Here is a 24740-nt window from a genome sequence, read left to right as displayed (position 1 = left end):
CCTGGTATAAGAAGGCTAGAATGAGCCTTAGGGATCCAAGGATCTGCACAGGAAAGGGTGTTGAGCAGAGTATGTGTCAGACAGAAGTGCAGAATTCCTGCCTACTTTTATGAATTTTATTTCTAAATGATATCTAACTCCAAAAACTGAGAGAAAGCTGGAATGTTAGGAAAGAAAGAAAGAAAGAAAGAAAGAAAGAAAGAAAGAAAGAAAGAAAGAAGAAAAGAAAAGAAAGGAAAAAAGAAAACGAATGGAAAAAAGGAAGGAAGGAAGGAAGGAAGGAAGGAAAGAAGGAAGGAAGGAAGGAAGGAAGGAAGGAAGGAAGGAAGGAAGGAAGGAGGCTCTAGGGAGGCCAATCACTTCCTAGAGATTACCGATCCTTACAGATGAGTAAAATTGAAGCAGAAACGCCTCTCATTTCTCTGGGCTAGATTAGGGGGTCACTGGTAGAACTGTGTGGTCTCTGCTATATTTGCTGACACCTCCATAAGAAGTAGTGTTATGATGCTGTCTTTTTCAGCTATCATACCAGGTATGTGTAAAGGTAAATAAACATAAAGGATCACCTCAAAGAGGGAAAAGGAAAAGTTTTGGTGTGGAAATGTTTAAACCTTGGGATTTGTGGGGTTGATTTCAGCAGATCATCCTAGCTCGATGGTTTTGAGGGGAGACAGGGGAGGTTCACTCAAGTAATAGAAACATGAAGGATTCCAGCAAGATTTTTTCTTCTAAGTGATTTCTTCCACTTGCCATTTGTGAAATCTGAAATTTTATCATCCATATTTGTTCCTATCTGGAAAGCTTATTTAGATGACCAGCAGCCTTAAAGACAGAATGTGTTTTAATCTCAAGGTGTTCAGAGTCAGGCCCATAATGATCCTTGGTATACAATGACTGGACGAATTGAATAGAATCAAGAATTCCTTGATTAAAATGCACATACCCTCTGGTATAACCCAGTCATTATCCATCTACTGCCACCGGCCACACCCGAGGAAATTGAACAGGTCTGGGCAAAGGCCTGGAATCTGCAGGTTTGACTCTCCTACTCACTGTTTTAGGAAGCCCCTGAGATAGGTTTAGGTGGAGAGGGGTAGAATAGACACCAAAGTACACCCAGAAGGAATCTCTAAGGAGATGATGACACATTGTGGAAAAAGCCTGTGAATGGGCCCTCCATTCAAAGCCACACTTCAAATCTCACGAGCTATGGGAATTAAGCCAAGTGACCTAGTCAGAACATTTCATTTACTTATCTACTACAGCGTAGGTGGTTGTAAGTGTCACAGCGTAGGTGGAGGTAATGCTTGTGAAGCTCACCCTATCAAGGCCAGGACTGGGAGAGCATCTTGCACAGGGGGGCTTACAATAAATGACAACTCTTCGCCCTTGCTCTCCTTCTCCTCTTCCTCATCATCCTTTCCCTCTCCTTCCTTCTCCTCCCCCAAGGTTGACAGCGGATGTTCTATCCTTCCCTGCCCAAGCCATTCCTGACAACATGAAGTACAAAGTCCCGCCACAGTTTCTCAGGATCCACATGGATTCAGTCCAAGCCCTGGGTACATACAGTGTTCTCTCTCCATCCTCCCTCTTTCCTTTCTCTGTCACTGCATTGTCTTGGGCATAACTTCCAAATGGGTGAGCCATTATAGAATATTATTACACCAGAATGGATGCTTTCAGTTCCTTCTTGCCATTTGCAGACATAATGGCTTTTAATCAGATTTACCACCACTTCTTGTGTGCTACAATCATTTCTCTCATTCCATAAGTATCAGAAAAGTGAACCCTAAACTGAATACCACTGGAACTGTATGACACAAAATGGCACCCCGTGGCTTGAAAGAGTCAAAGGGCTTCATTGAGTATTTTACTTGCTACTTGAAGAATTAGGTGAGGGAGAGAGAATTTAGGTCAGTAAATTTCCTTCATAGCTAAAGTGAGGGACCTGTCCAAGATCACGCAACATTTCATATATTCCCTGATGTTAACATTAAAGAAAAACTTACAGGCATATTTTCATGAACTTCATGGACTTAGATATAACGGGTTCAGACTCTATGACTTTCATGGGGCCACCTAAGAATCAGGAATGAACTAGGAAAGGTCACTAGTAAGACAACAAAATTACATCTTTCATTTCTACTTAAGTTTTAATGCTAAATGGCCATCAGTTACTGAATCTAAGAATACTCAGAAAGAAATAATGTTAAATAAAATTAGTAAAGCTTGAAATTTTTTGTAATATGTATAAATGAGACAGAATTAAAAATATTTCCTACTTAAATTAACACTGTCCAGTGGGAAAGAAAATTAGTTTATGCTTAGTGGAAAGATACATAAAATTTTACTATAATTCAGCCCTAAGGAATTTTTTAATTACCTCAGTAATGAAAATGTAAAATTACTGTGAGTGCATGTTCTGGGATCTTTCGACACCCATTCCTCAGCTTTAAACCACTTTCCATTTGAATATCTAATTTCGTAAATATTAGATTTCCAAAATGTTTGGCCCTTCAAAAGACAGGAGTGAATATAAGATAGCATCTAGCAATAACTTGCACTCAGCAAAGAAAAAAATGGTAATATCCACAGATTGTACAGATTCAACTGAGTTTAAATTCCAGCCACTCATTTCTTAATCAAGAACAGTGACAAAATCACAAATTCCATTGCTGCTCTGTCTTCAGAATTAGGTCCAACAAATCAAAAATAACGACCTTTACTAGTCTGTGTGATCTGGCAAAGGATTAAGCCAAAAAAATAAAATATTTTCCCAATCAGCAAATGTTCCTATGAATGGATTGGCCAACAACTCCAAATGCATTTCTTTGAATTATATCTTGCATGCAATCCCATTTTTCCAATGATCCATTAGTTAACCAGAAATACTGTACATATTTTAATGGGTTAGGAGACCTTAAGGGAATGGATGCATCTCAAATGAATGCCTCAGGGGACTCTGGTTCATTGCATAGAAGATAATTCTTTCCTGAAAAGGGGCAAGCTTCATTTCAAATTAAGATTTGGAGACCATAAACAGAATCAATCCAGCCAAGAAGTCTTGTATAATGTATGGAGCATGGGAGGGAAATGAGCATTTGAAGGTTATGTAGGGAGTAAAAGGAAGGCCTAGTGGAATTATAGAACCTTTTCCCCTACCTGTGTCACTCCACAGGCCTGTAAACAGTATGTTTGGTGAAGGAGACTTACAGGATTTCCTAGTCAATGTGCTGCACTAAGAAGTTCATTCTTGAGGGAGAGAGAGAGGGAGAGAGGGAAAGAAAGAAAGAAAGAAAGAAAGAAAGAAAGAAAGAAAGAAAGAAAAGAAGGAAGGAAGTTAGGAAGAAAGAAAGAAAGAAAGAAAAGAGAGAGAGGTGGGAGAATAAATGTTGGTCATGTTCCAGAATATCTCTGACACCGTTAACCACAAAATAAGTTATTAGCTTATTGTAAGTGCAGCCAGTTTTTAAAGTAATGGAGTAATCCACTGTGGATTACAGCAAGGAAGTGGAACAAAGGGTGTGAAATGAGCAGATGGATTTGATTTTAAACAAATTAGACCCATGACAAGGGACGTAACAAGTCATTTTTCAGTTTTCCATGCTATGGGTTAACTTCCCTTCGTGACCTTTCCAGCCTGCTAGCTCATTTTTCCCCTACCCGGATCTCAGGCCTTTCTGGGAGAGCAGCTTTGTGCTTTGCAATTGTAAACCACTGTCTCTTGCTTCTACTAAACTGATCAAACAAGGCACCACAGGGACTGCCACAGCTGAATCCTTGATGACTTAATCTCCAAACTATTTGTTCTTTTAATCTCGGACTCATTCCCGGACACACTGATAAATACATGACCAAATGTTCAGGAGATGTCACACCTTTCTAACTCTGGATTCTCAGAGTATTCAACAATCCCATACTGGTTTACCCATCAGTGTGGCTGATGCCAACCCCAGGCTGACTCATGACATGGATCATCGTTGTCCCTTCCACTCTCTTTAATTCCATGCTTGCCTCCCTGCCCCAACTTCACGTGGTCGATGACTAAAAGCTGCCAGAGGCCAACCCTGTGCAGTGAGGTGCACCCCTCCACCAAGCCTGTGACCACTGCCTCTAAATATCCTGTTGTCATCTCACTACCTCAATAAAACTCCCATGTCTTTACCGCTAATCTTAGAGTTTTGGAGGGAAGCAATAGGCATATAAAAATTCATACTAAGAGGTGAATGACTGACCCCTTTGACCTAAATTGCAAGTGTCCTAACTGACCTTCACCCTCTAGTCCACCTTCACAGTGATACCAGGATGATCTGTCCAAAAAGCAAAATTGACCATGTTCTGATGGTTCCCTGTGACCCACAGAAAATGTTTACGCTCCCACCCTCACTCCATCTGCATCCCCACTCTCCCCAAACACCCACCATTTTGCCCAGGACTCAGACCTTGTTCCTCCCTCTTCCATCCCAGAACCATACTGAAATATTTACCTTTCCTCTAAACTTTCACAACTCAACCTAGAACACACTTCCTCACGCACAACCATTTAGAAAAATCTGATTTCAAAATCTCAGTTCAAGCATCACTTACTCTGGCAACTTCCCTGACTCACATCCACCCAGCTAAGATTGCGGCTCACTGCTTGGTACCAAACCCTCACCTGGTTCATAACAGCAACTCCCAGCAACATTCACTTGATTTCTGCAAATTCGACCAAATTGTTTCAAAGGCCAACTATAAAATGTGCGTGGAAGGACACCTGTGCATCAAGAAATAAAAAATAACCCAGTGTATGAACAAAAGTCAAAACAGGAGTGCGCGGCAGAGTGGAGCCCACACGTGGAGGTTCCCTCTCGCACTCCCAAAGGGCCACTGAGGCCGTGTCCTTTAGTCTCACCCCACAGTTAGACGCAAAGGGACAGGCCAAAGCGGGCTGAGGTGGGGGAAGCCTCCAAGGTTCCAGAAATGATGTCAGCCCCCAGTGCCACCGTGCGAACAGGTCAGCGTCACCTGTCTTCCCCTTCTCTCAAACACGCCCTCCAAACCCATTACCTACACAAAGGTCTGTCTCTGTGAGCCTAGTCCGCGGTCTTGTGCGGACACAGAATGCAGAAAATGTGCAGCAGGCACGACGTGAGAGGCGACAGGAATGCGGAAAGCTGTCTGCCAGGGGATCCGTCCTCAGACGTGCTCCCCCCCCGCGCAGAGGACGTGCAAGGCACAAAGCAGAACAGGCTGCTACAGGTCACAGACAGCGAGGACCCGGAGGGAAACTGAAAAGGTACGAGGGCTGGGTTCCAGGAGATTCTTCAGGTGAGCTGAGAGAAGCTTTCAGACCTCTCAGAGGAGAGAGGGAAACTGTATAAAGGAGGAACGTGTCGTTAACTGCTACGGCAGATCTCGCGAGAACGGAAAAACCGACTTCATCCAAAACGGTGGTTGCCTCGGGGATATTGACGGAGACGGGGCGCAAAGGAGTCTCCCGTGGTTCCGGAAGCATTTGCATACCCTGACCTCGGTGGTGAAGCCTTGCCAGATAAAATCGAAGACAAATTTTTAAAAATTATTGTTTACCCAGGGGCGCCTGGGTGGCGCAGTCGGTTAAGCGGCCGACTTCAGCCAGGTCACGATCTCGCGGTCCGTGAGTTCGAGCCCCGCGTCGGGCTCTGTGCTGACGGCTCGGAGCCTGGAGCCTGTTTCCGATTCTGTGTCTCCCTCTCTCTCTGCCCCTCCCCCGTTCATGCTCTGTCTCTCTCTGTCCCAAAAATAAATTAAAAACGTTGAAAAAAAATTTTTTTTAAAATTATTGTTTACCTGAAATTCAAATTTAACTGGGTCTCTTGTATCTGTATTTGCTAAATCTGGCAAACTGAGGATGGTGGTTACATGGGTGTGTAGACCAGTGCTTCTCAACTTGGGGTGATTTTGCCCCACTGGAAATTTGTCAACATCTGTAGGTATCTTTGGTTGTCATAACTGGGTGGGCATGCTACTGGCACCGAGAGAGTAGAGGCCAGACATCCTACATTGCACAGAGCAACTCCCACAGTAAATTACCCAGTCTGAATGTCAGCAGTGTTCATCTATGTAAAAATTCAGCAGCTGACATTTGATAGGTTCTTTTTACTGTGTGTACAACACAGTAAATGAATTTATGACAAAAAATTCTAAACCAACAAAATTAATTACTCTGCAATATTGGAGACCTTAAATGTATAAACATTTTAATTGATCGGGATAAAGCATCTCAGGAACACCTTCAGAAAAAAAATGAACTCCCATTTTTTTAAGTTTATTTATTTTGAGAGAGAGAGAGAGAGGAAGGGGCAGAGAGAGAGAGAGAGGGAGAGAGAATCTCAAGCATGCCCCTCTGTCAGTGCAGAGCCTGATGTGGGGCTCGAACTCACAAACCATGAGATCATGACCTGAGCCAAAGGTGGATGTTCAAACAACTGAGCCACCAGGTGCCCCTCATTTATTTTTAAAACCGCTTTTATCAAGGTATGGTTGACAGACCAAAAGCTATATATATTTAATGTGCACAGCTTGATGAGTTTGGAGATAAGTATATACCTGTGAAACCATCATCACCAAAAAATATTCCTTTTTGTAGAAGGAGCTTGTTACTCACAAAAGAAAGTAGCTAAAGTATGATTTCAGCCAATGGGATAAAATACAAAAACCCACAAGAGAGATGAGAAAGGAAGTGAAGAAAATTGGGGACCAGAAGATTTGAGTAGTAGGGTTTTCTTTCCCTGTGTCTTGACATGACACTGCAGACACAACAGCCCCCTCTGTTCGTGGGCATGGCTTGGCCTTCTTCCTTTCAGCACAAAAAGCTGAAAATAAAATTTCCTGGGCTGAACATTAGAGAAACTGATGTCACCACATCTATCTCATAATCACCAGTGGAAAACAGCCCATTCCTCCTCAAGTTAGCATAGAATTTTTCAGATGTGTTCAAAGCACTGCCACAGACATTGTCATGTTGTCATCTGCTTCTCACTTAGCAAACAGCACAAACACCACCAGACCCCAAAAAGCCTGGCCCTGGTTAAAATTCTCTGGCTTTCCAGAAGGCATCCAGGCCTCTCTGCTTTTCCACAGGGCAGCATCCCCTTGACCTTTTGCGGTTTTCCACAATTGTGTCATATCTAGACACTCACAGACAAGTACAATTAAGTTGCATCGTCTGGTGCCAGGGCAGAAATGCCAAGCTGGTGAGGAAATGAATCAAAATGAATTGAAATTACCTGCAGAGAACTGATGAGGAAGACTCAAGCTGCAGAAAAAAAATCAATGAGTAAAAAAAAAAAAAAAAAAAAAAAAAGATCTGCCTGAGAAAATCAATGAAACCAAGATGGGCTGACCATAGAGAAGAATTCTCTCATATACTACACAGGCCGTGCCTGACCTCAGATATGTTTAGCAAATCCAGCACTCGCCCAGCTTGCTAAAGAGAGCATGACCTCTTTCCTCTGTAGCAGTGATTCTCGAACTTTATCGTGTCCATGAGTTACCTGGGGATCTTGTTAACATGCCGATTCTGAGTCAGTGGGTACAGGGTGGGGCCTGAGAATCTACACTTCTAACAAGCTTCCAGGAGATACTGATGATGCTGGTATGCAGACCCCACTTGAGTAGCAGGCTTCATGGTGTGTTCTCCCTGGACCAAAAACATCAGCATCATCTGGGAACTTATTAGAAATGCAAATTCTTAGACCACACTCCAGACAGACTGAATCAGAAACTCTGGATAGAGGGTATAGAAATCTGAGTTTTAACAAGCTCTCCAGGTAACTCTGATGTGCTCTCAAGTTTGGGAACCACAAACCTTCTAGATCTAGACCATTTTCTCACATACATTCATGCCCTTCTCTACCATGAAAACTTCCCTTGGTAAGCAAACATTAAGATCTCTTGCCTTCCTCTGAAATCATCATCCTTTACCTCCCTTTTAACTTTTCACATGCCCTTATTTGTCTCCTAAATTATATCAATAACTGTTGTCTTGTCTTCCAAGCTATCTCAACAACTACTTGAGAACAGGGACTGTACTTTGTTCAGCTCTATCTCCAGCTCAGCAGTGTTTGCCATATACCAAGTGATCAATAAATACTTGCTGATAGGTTGATGATATAATGTGGATTCATAGTGAAGCCAAACATGACTCAGTGAGGGGTAACAATTTGGTTGCTAATTTGAGCATTCTCTTCAAATGGATAAAATATAGGTATTTATATTCATTATCTAATATTGCATAACAAACCACAAGAAGAACTTTAATGGCTTAAATCAACAATACTGATTTAGTCTCTCATGGCTTCTGTGAATCAGGAATTTAGGGCAGGCTTGGCTGGGCAGTTCTAGCTTGGCTTGGGGTCTCTGATGAGGTTGGAGTCAGATAAGGGTGGGCTGAAGCAAACCAAAGGCTTGACTGGGCCATAAGAATCTGCTTCGAGGGGTGCCTGGATGGCATAGTCAGTTAAGCAGCCAACTCTTGATTCGGCTCAGGTCATGATCTCACAGTCTTGGGATTGAGCCCTGTGTCAGGCTCCATACTGACTGTGGAGACTGCTTGGGATTCTTTCTCTCCCTCTCTCTCTGGCCCTCTGCACCCCCTCTCAAAATAAATACATAAACATTTAAAAAAAAAAAAAGATTGGCTCACTCACATGGTTGGCAAATTGGGCTGGATGTTAGTAGAGCCCTCACGTCCTCTCTATAGGGTTGCTTGAGTGCCCTCACAACACGGCAGCTGGCTTCCCCCAAAGGAAGCCACCCAAAAGAAAATGTTATGTTGTCAATTCCTTAGTATTCTATTGGTCACATATTCCTGATTCAGTATAGGAAGGGATTACACAGGGCCTAAAAGGGATAACTGGAGGCCATCTTGGGGGCTAGCTATTATAATGTATATCTTCTGGTTGCTACAGATAGTAAGTTTGCTCTCAAGGAATTCAACGTCTTAGGAAGGGAAGAAAAATAGTAAAGTTCACAAAAAGGATTTGAAACAAACACGTGCATAAAGAAATAACAGAAGGAGACAAAGTGGGAGAGTGACCTTACATAATAAAGTCGGGGGACTCTCTGAGGTAATGATAGTAGAGCTGAATGGCATATAGGAACCTCCATGCGGCAACAAGACAGAAGGAACAGTTTGTGCAAAGGCACTGGACCAACCTGAACAAGCTCGATGTGTTTCAGAAACAGAAAGAAAGCAAGTGTGTCTGGAGGGTAGTATAGAAACAGGGAGTGCCAGTGAGAAGAGGCCAGCATCCAGAAAGATAGATGGCAACCTAGAAGAATTTGGTGTCTCCAAAACTGAGAAAAGAGAGTTTCTAAAAGGACAGAGTAATCAACTGTTTTAATGGCTAGTTTCTGGGGCGTGGCGCCTGGGGGGCTCAGTCGGTTAAAGCATACAACTCCTGATTTCAGCTCAGGTCATGATGTCATGGTTCATGACCTCGAGTCCTGTGTCGGGCTCTGCGCTGGCAGCATGGAGGCTGCTTGGAATTTTCTGTCTCCTGTCTCTCTCATAAATAAATAAACTAAAAAAAAAAAAAAAAAAAAAAAAAAAAAGCTGCTGAGAGTTTGAACAAGTCAAACAGAAAACATTGGTCAATGGATTTAGCAGGAAGAGCACCAGAGACCTTGTCACAAGCAGTTTCCAAGACATGGTTGGGATTAAAAGCCTGAGTGTGTTAAGCCGAGGCTGGACATGAAGAAAGGGAGGCAAATGGTATGGAATTACTCTGAAAAGAGCTGAGGTGACACAGAGAGGACAAATGGCCAGTCCCTCTGGGGCATGGAGCTCAGCGAGCTTGTTTTGCTTTGACTTTGGGATTTGAGTTTGGTTTTTGGTTTAAAGATGGGAGATAGGCCAGCCTGCATGGGCTGAAAGGTAAGATGCAGAAGTCTCTGGAACACCGCAGTCACTCAGTAAATGCAGTTTCCATCCTTACCCTTGTGACTAGATTTTATTTAGACCCAACTAATTTGAGACAGCTAATTTGGCAACTTGGGACATTTTTGTTCCTAATTTAATTGAGAATGGTAATTCTTCTGATAGCTCTTCTCATTTAACCCATGAGTAGCTATTGAGATTTTAGCATCTAATTTGCTGAGTTTATGGAAGTAATAAAAGAATCTTTTTTCTACAGTATGCAATTTTAAATTTAGACTTGTCTCTTCTCTTACACTCTTGTGGCTTATTCCTACTGAGCTCTTGTGATTAAATGTGGCAGGGTGTAGACTCACAGCCCCAGGTGGGCCCAGTCTAGAGAATGTCCAGTGATCTCAAGCGGTAGTGAAAAATATCGTACAGATTATTAAAGGTCAACTTTGATCTACTGTAATTACATATACATGCCATAAAAGGAAGTTTTTTGGTTTTGTTTTTAACAAATAGCCAGATCTTCCCACTGGTTGCCCTGAAACACATTCGGGGGAACCACCGTCCCCTCAGTGGTTGTGATACTCAGCAGCAGCTCACTCTATGTTCCCTCGTAGTATCTTATTAATATTTTCCTGTTCTGCATGTACCACAGCCTGAAGGAGGTTAAGAAATAATTACTTAAAAACAGAGTTGGGGAGGGGGGCACCTAGGTGGCTCGGTCAGTTAAGCGTCCGACTTCAGCTCAGGTCATGATCTCACCGTTTGTGGGTTCCAGCCCTGTGTCAGGGTCTGTGCTGACAGCTCAGAGCCTGGAGCCTGCTTCAGATTCTGTGTCTTCCTCTCTCTCTGCCCCAATCCTGCTCGTGCTCTGTCTCTCTGTCTCTCTCTCTCTCAAAAATAAATAAACATTAAAGCAAGCAAACAAACAAACAAACACCGAGTGAGAGTCAAAAGTCAAACCAGTCCTTCTGCTTTTTTCCTAACTCCTCCTGGATGGGCCCCTGGTTGCCCCCCTCCCCGCCACAACCTCCATTGTCTGCCCTGCCTTTCTCCCTTGGAGAGTTCCTATCCTCTCTCAGGTCAGCAGTCTTGTATAGGACAGTGTTACACGTAAGTTTGAGGTTGCTATCTGGAAAAAGAGGCCGATAAAATCAGTGATCCACACATCCATGTAGGTTAATGGCAATCTCCCTGGTTGCCATGAGTGTGAACCCTACTCAGGAATCTCTACTCCAGGGGCAGTTAATCAGGAAGCAAAGAACCCTAATCAAGAGTCTATACTCCAGATTCTGCAAATGCTTCAAATACTATCTAAATCAGCACCAAGTTTCCTTAATTAGCACAGAGAGACTAGGTTTAAGTTTTTCACTGGGGAAATAAGTGTGTTAAAGCTTATGATTATGCATGTACCACCATCCTGCAGGAACAAAACATCAAGCCTGCAGCACGACTTCAGAACCTTCCCCACGTCCAGAATGCCATGTGGTCCTGAAAGGACTCGTTGCCTGATCCAACTGGAGGACTTGTGGACCCTTTCATGCAGGATGCTGTTCAGAACACCTATGAGGACAGAGAACAGGGACACTACCAGCCCAGAAGGGTTGTGTGATGTTTTTGAACCTGTTTTCCTACAAAAGTTGGCACATTCTATTGGAGACCAGCATCCATTTCTAACAGACCACCTGCTTCGGTTACCTGTTGCTGTGTGATGAACCAGCCCAAACTTAGTGGTTTGAAGCAATGATTTATCAGTTTTCAAAATTCTGTTGGTTGGAAGTCTGGGCCATTGTTCTGCTGGTCTCATGCACGTATGGTAGTCTGGTGATTTGACTGGGGCTATTGGTGCTGGCTGTCAGCAGAGCCCCTCATCCTCCGTGTGAACAGTCAGCCTCCAGAAGGCTGGATTCTGAATTCTTCATAGATGATGATCGTGGGCTTCTCAGACTGTGAATGGAAGCTGAAAGGCCTGCAGAGAAACTACCTCAATGTCACTTCTGTCATGTGCTATATATTGGTCAAAGGGAGTGAGTCCCAAGACCACCTCAAATTCAAGGGCACAGAAAAATAGACACTGACACTCGATGGGACTAGCAGCAACATCACAGTGCAAAGAGGTCACAGGGAGCAATAAAGCATGGGGCCATTATGATAATGACCTGCTCCCCCATTGGTTATGTGGGGGTGGGGTGGGGGACAAAGAACTCCCATGTACTCCCACCTTGAATCATTTAACACAAGAACGCAGCACATGAGGTTAAGGCACATCCTTAACCAGAGTAGATGTTAACCTCTCTCTTCAAAGAGTCTTCTTGTTAATTTTGAATTTTCCTTCTGGACAAACTTCTTGTGAGATTCCCCCTCTTTTTTTTAATCTCATAATTTATCTGACGAAGAGTTCAAAATATTCCAAGCAGAAAAAGGGTCAGCACGAACATTTTGGGTTGTGCATGTTTGTATCACTAATAATACTTTCAACCTCCAGCTCCACTGCTGAAAGGTTGTAAAGTCACCTCTACAACTGGTAAGAGTGAGTTGGCTAAAATTAGGTGCATTTGTACAGAAATCTATTTCACCTGAACATGGAATTTGCAACACATTGCAATTTGCTATGAGGACACCACGGTCAACCCACACTCCACTGGCCCTGCCATTTCTTGACGCATCTTCTCATTAACTGAATGGGACATACAGCCTGCTGACATAGATGGACTCAGTAGGGATTATAATGTTAAACCTGCTTTTAGAACCTACTTTTAAATATCAGTAAGCTTTATTATTCTATAAGTAAATAAATACTACTTCAATTAATATCTATTTAAATTTATAAAGAATATATATCAAAGTAGTAATATTTGTATATACACCCATGTATGTATGTAAATAGTAAATCTACGTTTATAATTGACGCTATATTTCCTTCCCGTGCCTCTGGCAGAGCATCTTTCATACCTCTCTTTGGCGACTATAACAATTACCTTAATGGAATATACCATTTATTACCTTATTTTATAATTAGCTGTGTGTATGACATCTGTCATACTCAGGGCTGAAACTAGGGTGAGAGGCACTCACTGTGGGCACAAAATTTAAAGGGGTGTCGGGAAACTGTGCAATCAAAAGAAATGTTTTAAAGCAGTACTTTTAAAAAATTGATGCAAAAAATCCATAATGAACAGTGTCAAAATTTTAAGCAAAGCCAGGATCCAATATGATCAGATGTAGGGTAAGGTGAGGGGTAGGGGGCAATATTATGCAAGGATAGGGTTAGATATGCTTTGATTTAAAATCTTCATACTGTATTGATTATGGATTTTTTAAGGAGACTTTATTTTTTAGAACAGTGTTAGGTTCACCATGAAATTGAGTGGAAAGTACAGACTTTCCGTACACCCGCTGCCCCCACACAAACATACCTCCCCACTACCACCATCCCACACCCAAGTGGTACATTTGTTACAATTGGTGAATCTATTGCTTCACTTATTCATCCCTCCCTCTCCACTACCACCTTGGCAACCACAATCTTTCTACTGTCTTCATTGTTTTGCCTTTTCCAGAATGTCATATAGTTGGAATCCTAGGGTACACAGGCTTTTCAGATTGGCTTCTTTCACTTAGTAATGTGCATTTAAGTTTCTTCCATGACTTTTCATGGCCTGACGGTTCACCTCTTTTTACTGCTGAGTAACACTCCTTTGCCTGGATATGCCAGTGTTTATTCATCTACCATATTGGTCCAGGTTCTTCAAGGAAACAAAATCAATAGGTAATATATACATCTATGTATATATGTAAACACACACACACACACACACACACACACACACACACACACACAGAGAGAGAGAGAGAGAGAGAGAGAGAGAGATTTATTTTATGGAATTAGCTCATGTGATTATGGAGATGGAGAAGTCCCAAGTTCTGTAGTCAGTAAGCTGGAGACCCAGGGGAGCCAGTGATGTAATGCCAATCCAAGTCGGAGGCTGAAGGCAGAAGACAGTCCCAGTTTGAAAATAGGCAGAGAGTGAATTCTCTCTTACTAGTCTTTTTGTTCTATTTGGGCCTTCAAATATTGAATGAGACCCACTCATTAGGGAGGGCAATCTGCTTTATTCAGCTTATTCAACTCAAACACTAATCTCATCCAGAGATGCCATCACACACACACCAGAATAACGTTTTAGCAAATATATGGGCACACCAGGGGTTAGTCAAGTTGACACATAAAATTAATCACCATATCCACTCACTTAATGAAGGACATCATGGTTGCTTCCAAATTTTGACAATATTGAAGGAAGCTGCTATAAACATCTCTGTGTGGGTTTTTGTGTGGACATAAGTTTTCAACTCCTTTGGATAAATACCAAGGAGCATTGATTGCTGGACTATATGGTAAGAGTATGTTTGGTTTTCTAACAAACTGCCAACTGCCTTCCAAAGTGGCTGTAGCATTTTGCATTCCCACCAGCAATGAATGAGAGTCCCTCTTGTTTCAGATCATCACAGTTTTTTTTGCACTAATTTTGATATTTTAAAAATTAAAGCAAAACCTTATTTATCTTGATCACTGAGTTTTTTGGTGCCACCTTAAACTTGGGAGCCCAAGAATAGTTCTTCCTCAACTACCCTAGTGCTGGCCCCAACTCAGCTCCTTTAGGGCAGAAACCATGTCTTATTTTTAATGTTTATTTATTTTTCACACACACACACACACACACACACACACACACACAGAATCTGAAGAAGGCTCCAGGCTCTGAGCTGTCAACGCTGAGCCCGACATGGAGCTTTAAATCATGAGCCACAAGATCATGACGTGAGCTGAAGTCAGAGACTTAACCGACTGAGCCACCCATGTGCCCCACCAGGTCTTATTTTTAAATGAAATTTGGCAAATAGAGTACTTAGTGAAGTACCTGATATACAGTAAGTATTCAATAAATGTTAACCATAGTATTATGTCCCTCAAATAGCCTTTCAGAGTTACCTGAACAGAGTAAATGTTTATTGAATGAAGTATGGCTTTTCATACAATTGAAGTATCCTCTAAACTTTCATGTATTTTAAAAGTATGCTATTGTCTGCTTTGTCAGGCTGGGCAGATTTGGTGTTTGGGGCCTGTCCACATCTTTATGTTTACTTCTAACATTTCAAACACTGGAAATCAGATCTACTGCTTTTAGGTAGTAAATGCTTCCACTGGGTTCTGGATGGAAAAAAGAAAATATTTTCTATCCAGGCTGTAAAAAAAAAAACCTGGTTTCCTTTGCCTTTCTTGTTATGGAGTGCAAAGTGGATAGGTATTTGCTCCGGGATTCTACTGGTGATTAAAATAACATTATGATTCAATAAAAAGTGCCCCAGGCAGTGTCACTTACACATGGCTACATGTCACTGTGGTTATTTTCTATTTAAAGTTCAAAAACTAAAGTGTAATTCAGCACTGACTTTAGGGTTTGCTCTAATGTTTTTATCAACTCTAGTTTTACTTGATCAGCGTTTACTTCTTCTATGATTTTCCTCACATTCTAGAATCATTGAAATGTTGATCCAAAGGACGTAGAAGCTTTCAATTACTGGCAAAGTACAGAATTACAATTCCTAAAACTGAAATCGCCATAAACCAAAGTAGCTCAGAATATAAAATAATGACGAGAGAATCTTGTGAAATAGTCTATGGAAATGCCAGGAGAAACATTTCCCATTCAAACTGGATAGTCACTGATATTTTTGTGATTGTGCCAAGAAGTTATTCCAAAGGTTCTCACAATTGCACAAGGCAAGCTATTTAATAACCTGCTTTGAACAGCTGTTGATTGACAACATAAGGAACCATGGCATTACAGACAATGAAATTTCTGTTCAAATCAAATGCACATTTTTTTTGTTTATACGCATTTCTATATCTCCCAACCTAACTCAAAGAAATCATGTGTGTGTCAAGGGCTTCAGTCAAGCCCAGGTGGGATGTCAGCCTTGCCCATGACACAACATGAAGAAAGATAGAGGAGGAGAACAGAGAAAGTGGCAACTTAATTTTTTTTTAGCTTGTGAAAATATCAGCTCACTGGTGTCTTATCCTAATGTTTCTCTGTCCCCAGGAGTGGGGAGAAAGGCCAACACCAAAATCCGTGTCAGCACTTTTCCTGTGTGAGTCACTGAACCAACTCAACTAACTCTCTGTCACCTCGCCCCCAGAAAACGTGTTGAGTTGTCTAATGGGAAAGCTTCCCTCAGCTATGAATGTTAAGAGGAACGTGGCTGACAAGGGCAGCACGGACCCAGGGCTGAGCTTGTCATACGTTGGGACTGCTCTACAGATGTGTTTCATCAGACAGGCAGGTATGTGCTAAAAAATTTAAGAGTTTTATATATTTCATACCACCATTAACAGCAATTGATATTTACTAAGTGCAAATAATCCATTGATTTAAAACTTAGTGAACATCTAATTGATTCAGTCTAAATAATTTAAGTCTAATATTACTAGAGGAGCCCAGAGAAGATGGGATGCGAAACTAGAGGAGCCCAGAGAAGATGGGATGGGACCCCAGAGAAGATGGGATGGGATTTTAGCAAAAGCCAACGGAAAAGGCAAAAATTCATAATGTAAGTGATCCAGCATCTCTACACAATGGTAAGGGCTGAAATCCTTTTGAAGCCCTCTATTCCATTTATTTATTTATTTATTTATTTATTTATTTATTTATTTATTAACGTTTATTTATTTTTGAGACAGAGAGACACAAAGCATGAATGGGGGAGGGTCAGAGAGAGGGAGACACAGAATCTGAAACAGGCTCCAGACTCTGAGCTGTCAGCACAGAGCCCGATGCGGGGCTCGAACCCACAGACCGCGAGATCATGACCTGAGCCGAAGTTAGCCACTTAACCGACTGAGCCACCCAGGCGCCCCCCTCTATTCCTTTTAAAGAGTCCCTTCTGCTACTACTTTGCCCATGTTAAGAAATAGCCATCTTGTGTTGAAATGTTCAGTTGGATTATGGCCATGACAAAGCATTCTTGAATAGTATGTTGCTTACCTATGAGGGATTCAGCCCCTCATATGCTAGTGACCACCTAGAGCTTTTTAACTATTTAGATGTGTACATTAATTTCCAACTATTTCATCCTGAGAGTCCATGTCTTCGAGAAGGCAAAACATCCACAATGGATATAAATTAGTAGACAATATGACCAAATGTTTAGGCACCACTGCAGAGATTAAAATCAACACTAACATTTACATTCTATATGCTAACAGTCCAGAAAGTCCACACATATTGAGTGTCAGAATATCCAATGTAACCAAGTACAGCCCGGAGGAGATGCTCATCATGCTGTTACATGTTAGTCCAGAAATTAGAAAGACAAACACGGTAGACGCAAACAAGGTTTGCACATTGACAAAGTGGCTATCACGAAAGCAACAGTAATCACCTGAACAGTATGCCTGATTTATTTTTTGTCTGAAAGAAGTTAGAAGGACAGACATCTTGGCTAGGTGGATTCTATTTTATTCACTCTTCAAATAAGAGTCTTTCCAGCCCAATGATATGTCATGGGATTGAACAAATTGGCATTTACGGTTATCAAAAGGATGCCTGCCACCTAGAGAGACACGTGAGTTTACTGTCAGTTGCTGGCTGTCAGGGGCCTTTCTGATCTTGTTGCCATGGAAATTGACATTAGATAGTTGGCGAGAGGGGGAGTTATAGGTTGCATTCTTATTTCATTATTTCAAATAAGATGTTTGAACCTTTTGCCTTCTTTGCACCCTTCTGAAACTGGTTTCCCTGGTAACAGAAACAGGGATGCCGCCCCCTAAGAGCTGAGAGCAAGAACTCTTTCTTTGCTGATCTCAGAAGACAGCACTGAAGGGGAAAGCCAGCAAGGCGAGGATTCCTGGGATCAGCTGAGGGAGTGGAAAGAATTGGAAGTCACCTGTAACTTCCTAAGGTTAAAAAAAAAAAAGAATACAAGGTTTTCTTTAATTAAGGATCTAGTCATTCAAGCAAAACAAATATACAGGTAGTGGTCTGCCATTGACCTTAGAAACTGCCGCCACGCGAGGTAACTACCTAAACCCCGCTGATCTACACAACTCCTCTCCCTGTAGCTCAGACAGCCTGCTCATGCATTTTCATACACATCATGCTCATTTTTCTCAGAGGGGAAAAAAACAAAAAGGGAGGAAAATTCCAGACAAGGACTCACTGGATCATTTTCCCCCACAGATCAATGTTTTCTCATCCTAAGTGATTTGCTTTCCAAGCGACTATAAGTTGTTTTTAAAAGGATTTTCACCGCAGAGGGTATGTTCAGTGGAGAATGTGGTGGCACTGAAATGGCCGTCTGCTTAAAAAAAAAGAATACACAAGAAACCATAGGGGAAAGAAAAGAGTGGCCATTAAACTAAACTATTAAGAATGGTTGCACTTTACATTCCAAATGTGAAGTTATGTATTGGGGCTATTACAATTGCAGAGTGCTGTGCAGGGATTCAGTAGAATGGCCATGTAAATTGAAAAGCAAACTAATGTCTCTTCAAGCTCTGGAAACCACAGAAGGAATTTGCTCCCAAGTGGAAAACTCTAGGCAATCAACCAATGAATCACTCACCCAAAGAACAAGAGCTTTGTCTTTCTCATCAACTGTCTTTTATGCACAAGTAGGATATGGGTCACTTCATACAGTATCAGAAAGAAAAGCCGAAGGGCCTAGGTTTCAGCACGTAGACCTTATATGAGTGCTTGATGGTTTGTATTATGGGAAAGGAAACAGTGTGTTCCTTTCTTTAATTTTGCCATCGAAAACATTCCCGTGAAATATTATACCCGAAATGCTTGATAAAAATAAAACTCTTGATTGAGATGCTTGTGTTGGGTGGAGGTAACAGATTTTACTTTTGTGCAAACAGGAAAGCCAACTGCAGAAATGAAAAATGGGCTTCTGATACATTCACACCCTACGATCCAGCAATCCCATTCCTGAGATGATTCCAAGGAAATAGTTCAAAGGAAGAAGAAAGCAGTTCTATGTGTGAAGCTGCTTAATGCAGTAGTTATTAGAGTTAAAATGTGGTAAAAAAAAAAAATAGTCATGAAACATTGTAGGAGGAGTCTAATAAATGGTGGTGTATCATTTGATGGAGCCAATAAAAAGAACTGAAGACTACCCAGAAATATGGGGAAAGAAAGGACTCGTGATAGCTTAATGAGAAGAGCAGAATATGAAATGGGAGGAGCGTTGTGCTCGCATATGAATGAATGCATGGGAAACACATCAAAAATAGAAACATTAGGATGGAGGGGTTTGGGTTTTTTTTGATGCTTTGTAGCCCCTTCCCTCAATGATACGTATATATGTAAGGCAGTAATTGATTTTTGGACCCTTCCCACCTCACTTTTGCAAGTGGCTTTGCACATTGGCTGTTGCTTATGGCTTCAGCTTCACAGCATACAGTAAAGCTGGGTGTTACACTGGTTACTTTCCTAACCAGATACAGACTGAGGAAAGTAGGGAAATAATAGCATGCTCTGCTTACAGCAAGGGCAATGGCCACATGCATCAAAACATTGCTGACACACTGACAATTCATGGGGCAGGTAGAGTGGTGGGGATATAACTCAGTGGAACAGCATTTGATGGCATGGGGCAGGTGGAAATTATGCAAGCCTCATAGCTCACTCCTTTTGGGTGAAATGCATAATAGAGCCTTTAAAATGGCAAGAGGTACATACCACCCAAACTCTAACGGACATGGAAACACACATTCACCTCCTAGAGAGCATGGTCTGAATGATCAGTGTTCCAAAAACATGAAGAGAACCCTCCCAAACTAACCCATTAAGCTAAAGTTCATTCATCAGCACCATCAACATCTTTTTCCAGAGCACAGAGTGAACAAACACCCACAGCATGGCCCCCTCCCGCCCCCGCCCCCCAGTCCGAGCATGCTGCAAAACAATTCCAAGTTTCTCTACAAATTGCCTTTTCAGAAGGTGACATTTGAGTGTGGTTATTTCTAGGGAAAGATGCCAGTTCAGAGGGTCCTGGACACAGAGGCTTGACTTGACAAGATACACAGATGTTCCTGAACAGACTGAACTGGAGCCTCCAGTTACTGTTGTGGTTACTGATGTACAAGCTTTTGTTAAAGTCCACCCCGAGACCATCAACTCTCTGCTCAAGGCATTCACAATTAAAAGCCAGCTGATGAGTTCAATGGTCAGCTAAACTGGACCTAAAGCAGCAACTAAAAGAAAAACACAGCTAGTACTGTTAAATTCTCAAAACCGCTAAAATCTCAAAAAACAAAACAAAAAAAGATACAAATCCTTTAAAACCGTTCAGAAACTCTCAAATTTGTTAAAATTGTTAAATTCTCAGAAAATGGTATCTTGTTTAATCCCTTCAACAGCCCTGGTAAGATAGGTATTTTTATTTCCATTTTCATAGTTGTCGAAAAGTCCTGAGAGGGGCTAAGGAAGTTGCCCAGGGCCATACACAAATGATAAACACAAATCGCGCCCGGGATCTGTGCCGGATTCCAAACTTGGTGTCCTTCTAGCACATCGCCATGCCCGGTGGGCTACTTCCGGTTCACATTCTCCTTACAAGTAGGGTATCACACCTGCAACTACAAAAGAGCCTTTCATTTCAAACAACAAAAACAATATAGAAGCAAGTTATAGTTCCCTACTTTTAACTCACTACTAAGGTTTACCATCATTGGGGTTTGTAAATTACCTCTTTGAAGCAAGCAAAGGAACACGGTGAAAAATAATGAACACACTTTCTTAATACTGAAAATAGAACACATAAGTTTATATAATAGAAACCTATCCTGAGAAAATTGGACATCCACTTTAGGTGTCTACAAGAAGCTATCAAGGCTCTAGGAAAGGTTTCCTAGGAACCGTTAATGGACAGATATCTTAAGTATGAGGCTCGGATGGTCAATGAGCTGACCTCGTCACGATCCTTTCAAAGAACAAATCCAAGCTAGAGCAAAACTAAATGGGAAAATGAGGTATCACTTATTGCCTATCATTAGCAAATACTTTTCAGAGTAAGAACAATGTGTCTGACCTGAGGCAAGCCAGCATTACCATGCTCTGCTGGGAGTAACATAAATAGGCCCAGGATTTCTGGAAAGCAATTTGACAGTGTATATCAAAGATCTGAAATAACATTTTATCTTTTGATGTCGTAATTCCATTCCTTGGGATTGATCCTAAGGAAAAGGACAGAAATAAGGAGAGAAAATTATATATGAACATTTTCTTTCCAAGGATTATAATAATATCTCAATGTTTGAGATAGCCTACCTACCTAACAAATGAGAAATGAGCAAATTATAGTAAATCCAACATTGTAAGTTGTTTGTGAATAAATTTTAATGAAGAAAAATAAAGTCAACCAACTAGCAAAAACAAGAACAAAGGGACAAAGGACACAAGTAGATGTTTTTCCAAAGAAGACATACAAGTGGCCAACAGATACATGGGAAGGTGCTTAGCATCACTAATCATTAAAAGAAATCGAAAACAAAACCACAAGGTGATACCACCTCACACCTGTTAGGACATCTATTATCAAAAACACAAGAGATAACAAATTCTGGCAAGAATGTGGAGAAAAGGGGCCCCTTGTGCACTGTTGGTAGGGATGTTAACTGGTAGAGACACTAAGGAAAACAGTACGGAGGCTCCTCAAAAAATTTAAAATAGAACTATCATATGATCCAGTCACCCCAATTCTGGGTTTATATCCAAAGGAAATGAAATGACTATCTCAAAGGAGATATCTACACCCCATATCAATGCTGCATTGTTCACAACAGCTAAGGTATGGAAACAACCTAAGGGTCCATAAGTAGATGAACAGATAAAGGAAATGTCACACACACACACACACACACACACACACACACACACACAGAGTGATTATTCAGCCTTTAAAAAGAATGAAATGCTGGCATTTGTGACAACATAGATGAATCCAGAGGTCATTATACTAAACAAAATAAGTCGAGAAAGATAAATATTACATGGTATCAACTATCACCTATGTGCAATTAACAAAAAGAAGGTTGAACTCCTAGAAACAGAGTAGAACGGTGATTGCCAGGGGCTGGTTAGTGGGGGGTAATAGGCAGAGGTTGGTGAAGGGTACCAGCTTTCCGTTTTAAGGTGAATAAGGTCTGAGGATAATGATACCGTACTGTATAAGTTAAATTTGCTAAGTAGAACTTAAGTGTTCTCACTAAGCCCCCAAAAATAAATATTTGAGGTGACGGATATATTAATTAACTTGATGGAGGGAATCCTTTCATAATATATTCTTATATCAAATCATTACACTGTACACTTTAAATACCTACAATTTTTAATTTGTCCATTACACTTCAAGCTAAAAACAAGAAAAGTAAGAAACACATTATAAAACCATGTGGACAAGGAGGTAGAACAGATTTATTTTTAATTTTTTTTAATGTTTATCTTTAAGACAGAGAGAGAGCATAAGCAGGGGAGAGGCAGAGAGAGGGGGAGACACAGAATCTGAAGCAGGCTCCAGGCTCTGAGCTGTCAGCACAGAGCCCGACGCAGAGCTCGAACTCACAGACCATGAGATCATGACCTGAGCTGAAGTCAGACGCTCAACCGACTGAGCCACCCAGATGCCCCAGAACAGATTTAAAACAATTGGCTTTAGAGTCTGACCAAATGGGTTAAAATCTGACTCGACTAACAATTAGCCTTGAGCCTCCAGCCAGTTACTGCATCTCTGTGCCTCAGTTTCCTTATCTGTTAAATGAGCATGAACCCAGTAACTACCTCATTGGGCTTTTTTGAAGATTAAGTGGGATAACACAAATTGCTCAAATGTCCTTGGTATGTAGTAAATACCCAACAAATGTCTGTTATTCTGAATCATCTGTATTATATTGAACATATTTGGTAGGAAAATGGTAAAATATTGTTTCTAAGTGGCACAATTATGGGGCTTATTTTTCTTCTTTGTACCTTGCTATATTTTCCAAATTGAAATCAGAGGTATATGATACTTTTGTGAATAAAAAAAAAATTATCATGTCAGAACATCTGGAAGCCCTTGGCCCTGTGCCTGGCACACAACAGTTCCAAACACTTGCTGGAAGGGCACAATTGGTTGTCCCAGACAGCTGATGTCAAATGAGTAATTTACATCCAAGACTGTTAAGAGCTGCCTGTCCATCTGTTACTGCTGGGTTTCCTTAAGGCAGCGCCTCACCCATATCCCTCTCCGTTACCATCAGCAGATTCTTCCCCAGTCAACCCTCATTAAAAAAACTGCACCTTAGCCACCAGCCCCAGTGGCCACCTTGCCCCGTGCCGACTTCACATCCTTAGTAGATGCTGGCTGATTGACTGAATCTAATAGGATAATTTGAAGAACAAAAACATTCTATAAAGTCAGCAGTTTATTGTTCTACACACACCAAGTATTCCAATTTTCAAAGAACAATTTCTAACTTTTAATTATGCATCACCACTCCAATTAAGCATGGCTTCCACTACATTAGGTCATTCTGGTAGGTTTTCTAACCCTGATGGGAGACTCACATAACTCAGATTAAGTTATGACTAAGTAAAAAAAAGCAACTTTTTAAAGAACTCAATTTGCATTTAGATGGGTTGTAATAGTCAGCTTTAAAAGTTAGTTTGGCGAACAAAGACTAATGCAAGAACAGCCACTTCAAAACAGTATGTCTTGCATTTTGTTATCATTTTACTTTTTATCCTCACCAACAAAGATGGGAGAGTTCCAGTCTTAAGAGAATATGAATATACTCTAATAGTTTTTGAAAACACTGATAGTTCTATTGTAAAGATTATTGCTCTACTACATTAGCAGCTCTCAAAGTGTGGTCTCCAGACCAGCAGCCTCATGACGAAGTGGGAACTTGGGAAAAATACAAATTCTCAGGTCCCACCCTGATCTACTGACTCAAAAACTCACAGACCGGGACCCAGAAATCTGAATCTGATCCTCCTGGTGATTCTGATGCAGCCTGAAGTTTGAGAACAACTCTTTCTAGAAACAGGAACCCAACTAACAAACATTTAACTAAGTGCCAGCCCAGAACTGTGGTGACCTGACCATTTTGTTGCTGAGAGAGGAATGAAGATATCAGAGAAGAAAACAATCCATGGATCCACAGTAGAGTGGAGGGTTTGAAATGTCATCACTTGATTTCAAGCTGATGACAGAGGCAGCAGTCTCCTGATGGCATGAAACAGCATGCTGAAAAATTTGATCTCTCTCTCTGATTTGTTGGAAAACTTTTGGGAAAGTCACCACCTCTGTGTGCCATTAGCAAAAGTACAATTTGAAAATCCCTGTATGAATGCTCTATGGCTTTAGAACCAGATGCTACTTACAGTCATGAAATCTTAAAAAAACAAAACAAAACAAAAAAACCCGGGCCATCAAAAATCTTATCTCGGGGCAACCTGAGTGGTTCAGCCAGTTGAGCGTCCAACTTCTGCTCAGGTCATATCTCGTGGCTTTTGAGTTCAAGCCCCACAGTGTGTGGAGCCCACTCAGATCCTCTGTCCCCCCCACCATGTTGACCACCCCCCCAAATAAATAAAACATTTTAAAAAATCCGCTCGGGTGCCCAGGTGGTACAGTTGGTTAACTGTCTGACTCAATTTTGGCTCAGGTCATAATCTCACAGGTTTGTGAGTTCAAGCCCCACATCAGGCTCTGCGCTAGAGCATATAGCCTGCTTGGGATTCTCTCCCCTTCTCTCTCTGTCCCTCCCCTGCTTGTTCTCTTTCTCAAAATAAAT

At 41.4% G+C, this 24740-nt stretch overlaps 1 long non-coding RNA gene across 6 annotated transcripts in view; it reads right to left on the bottom strand.

Annotated features, from left to right (window-relative positions):
• Window positions 1-5455, bottom strand: part of LOC131492027 (uncharacterized) — a 509746-nt gene extending 504291 nt beyond the window's left edge. The window contains exon 1 of one of the 6 annotated variants that reach the window (XR_009251796.1): window positions 5054-5455. This is a non-coding gene — a long non-coding RNA (uncharacterized LOC131492027). The remainder of the gene's footprint in view (window positions 1-5053) is intronic. The other 5 variants (XR_009251786.1, XR_009251789.1, XR_009251792.1 and 2 more) reach the window with 5 other exon arrangements.
• Window positions 5456-24740: the final 19285 nt, after the last annotated feature.

Source organism: Neofelis nebulosa, chromosome 12 (genome assembly GCF_028018385.1).
Source record: "Neofelis nebulosa isolate mNeoNeb1 chromosome 12, mNeoNeb1.pri, whole genome shotgun sequence".
NCBI lineage: Eukaryota > Metazoa > Chordata > Mammalia > Carnivora > Felidae > Neofelis > Neofelis nebulosa.
The sequence above is the reverse complement of the archived record's forward strand: the minus strand, read 5'-3'. Positions and strand labels throughout refer to the sequence as shown.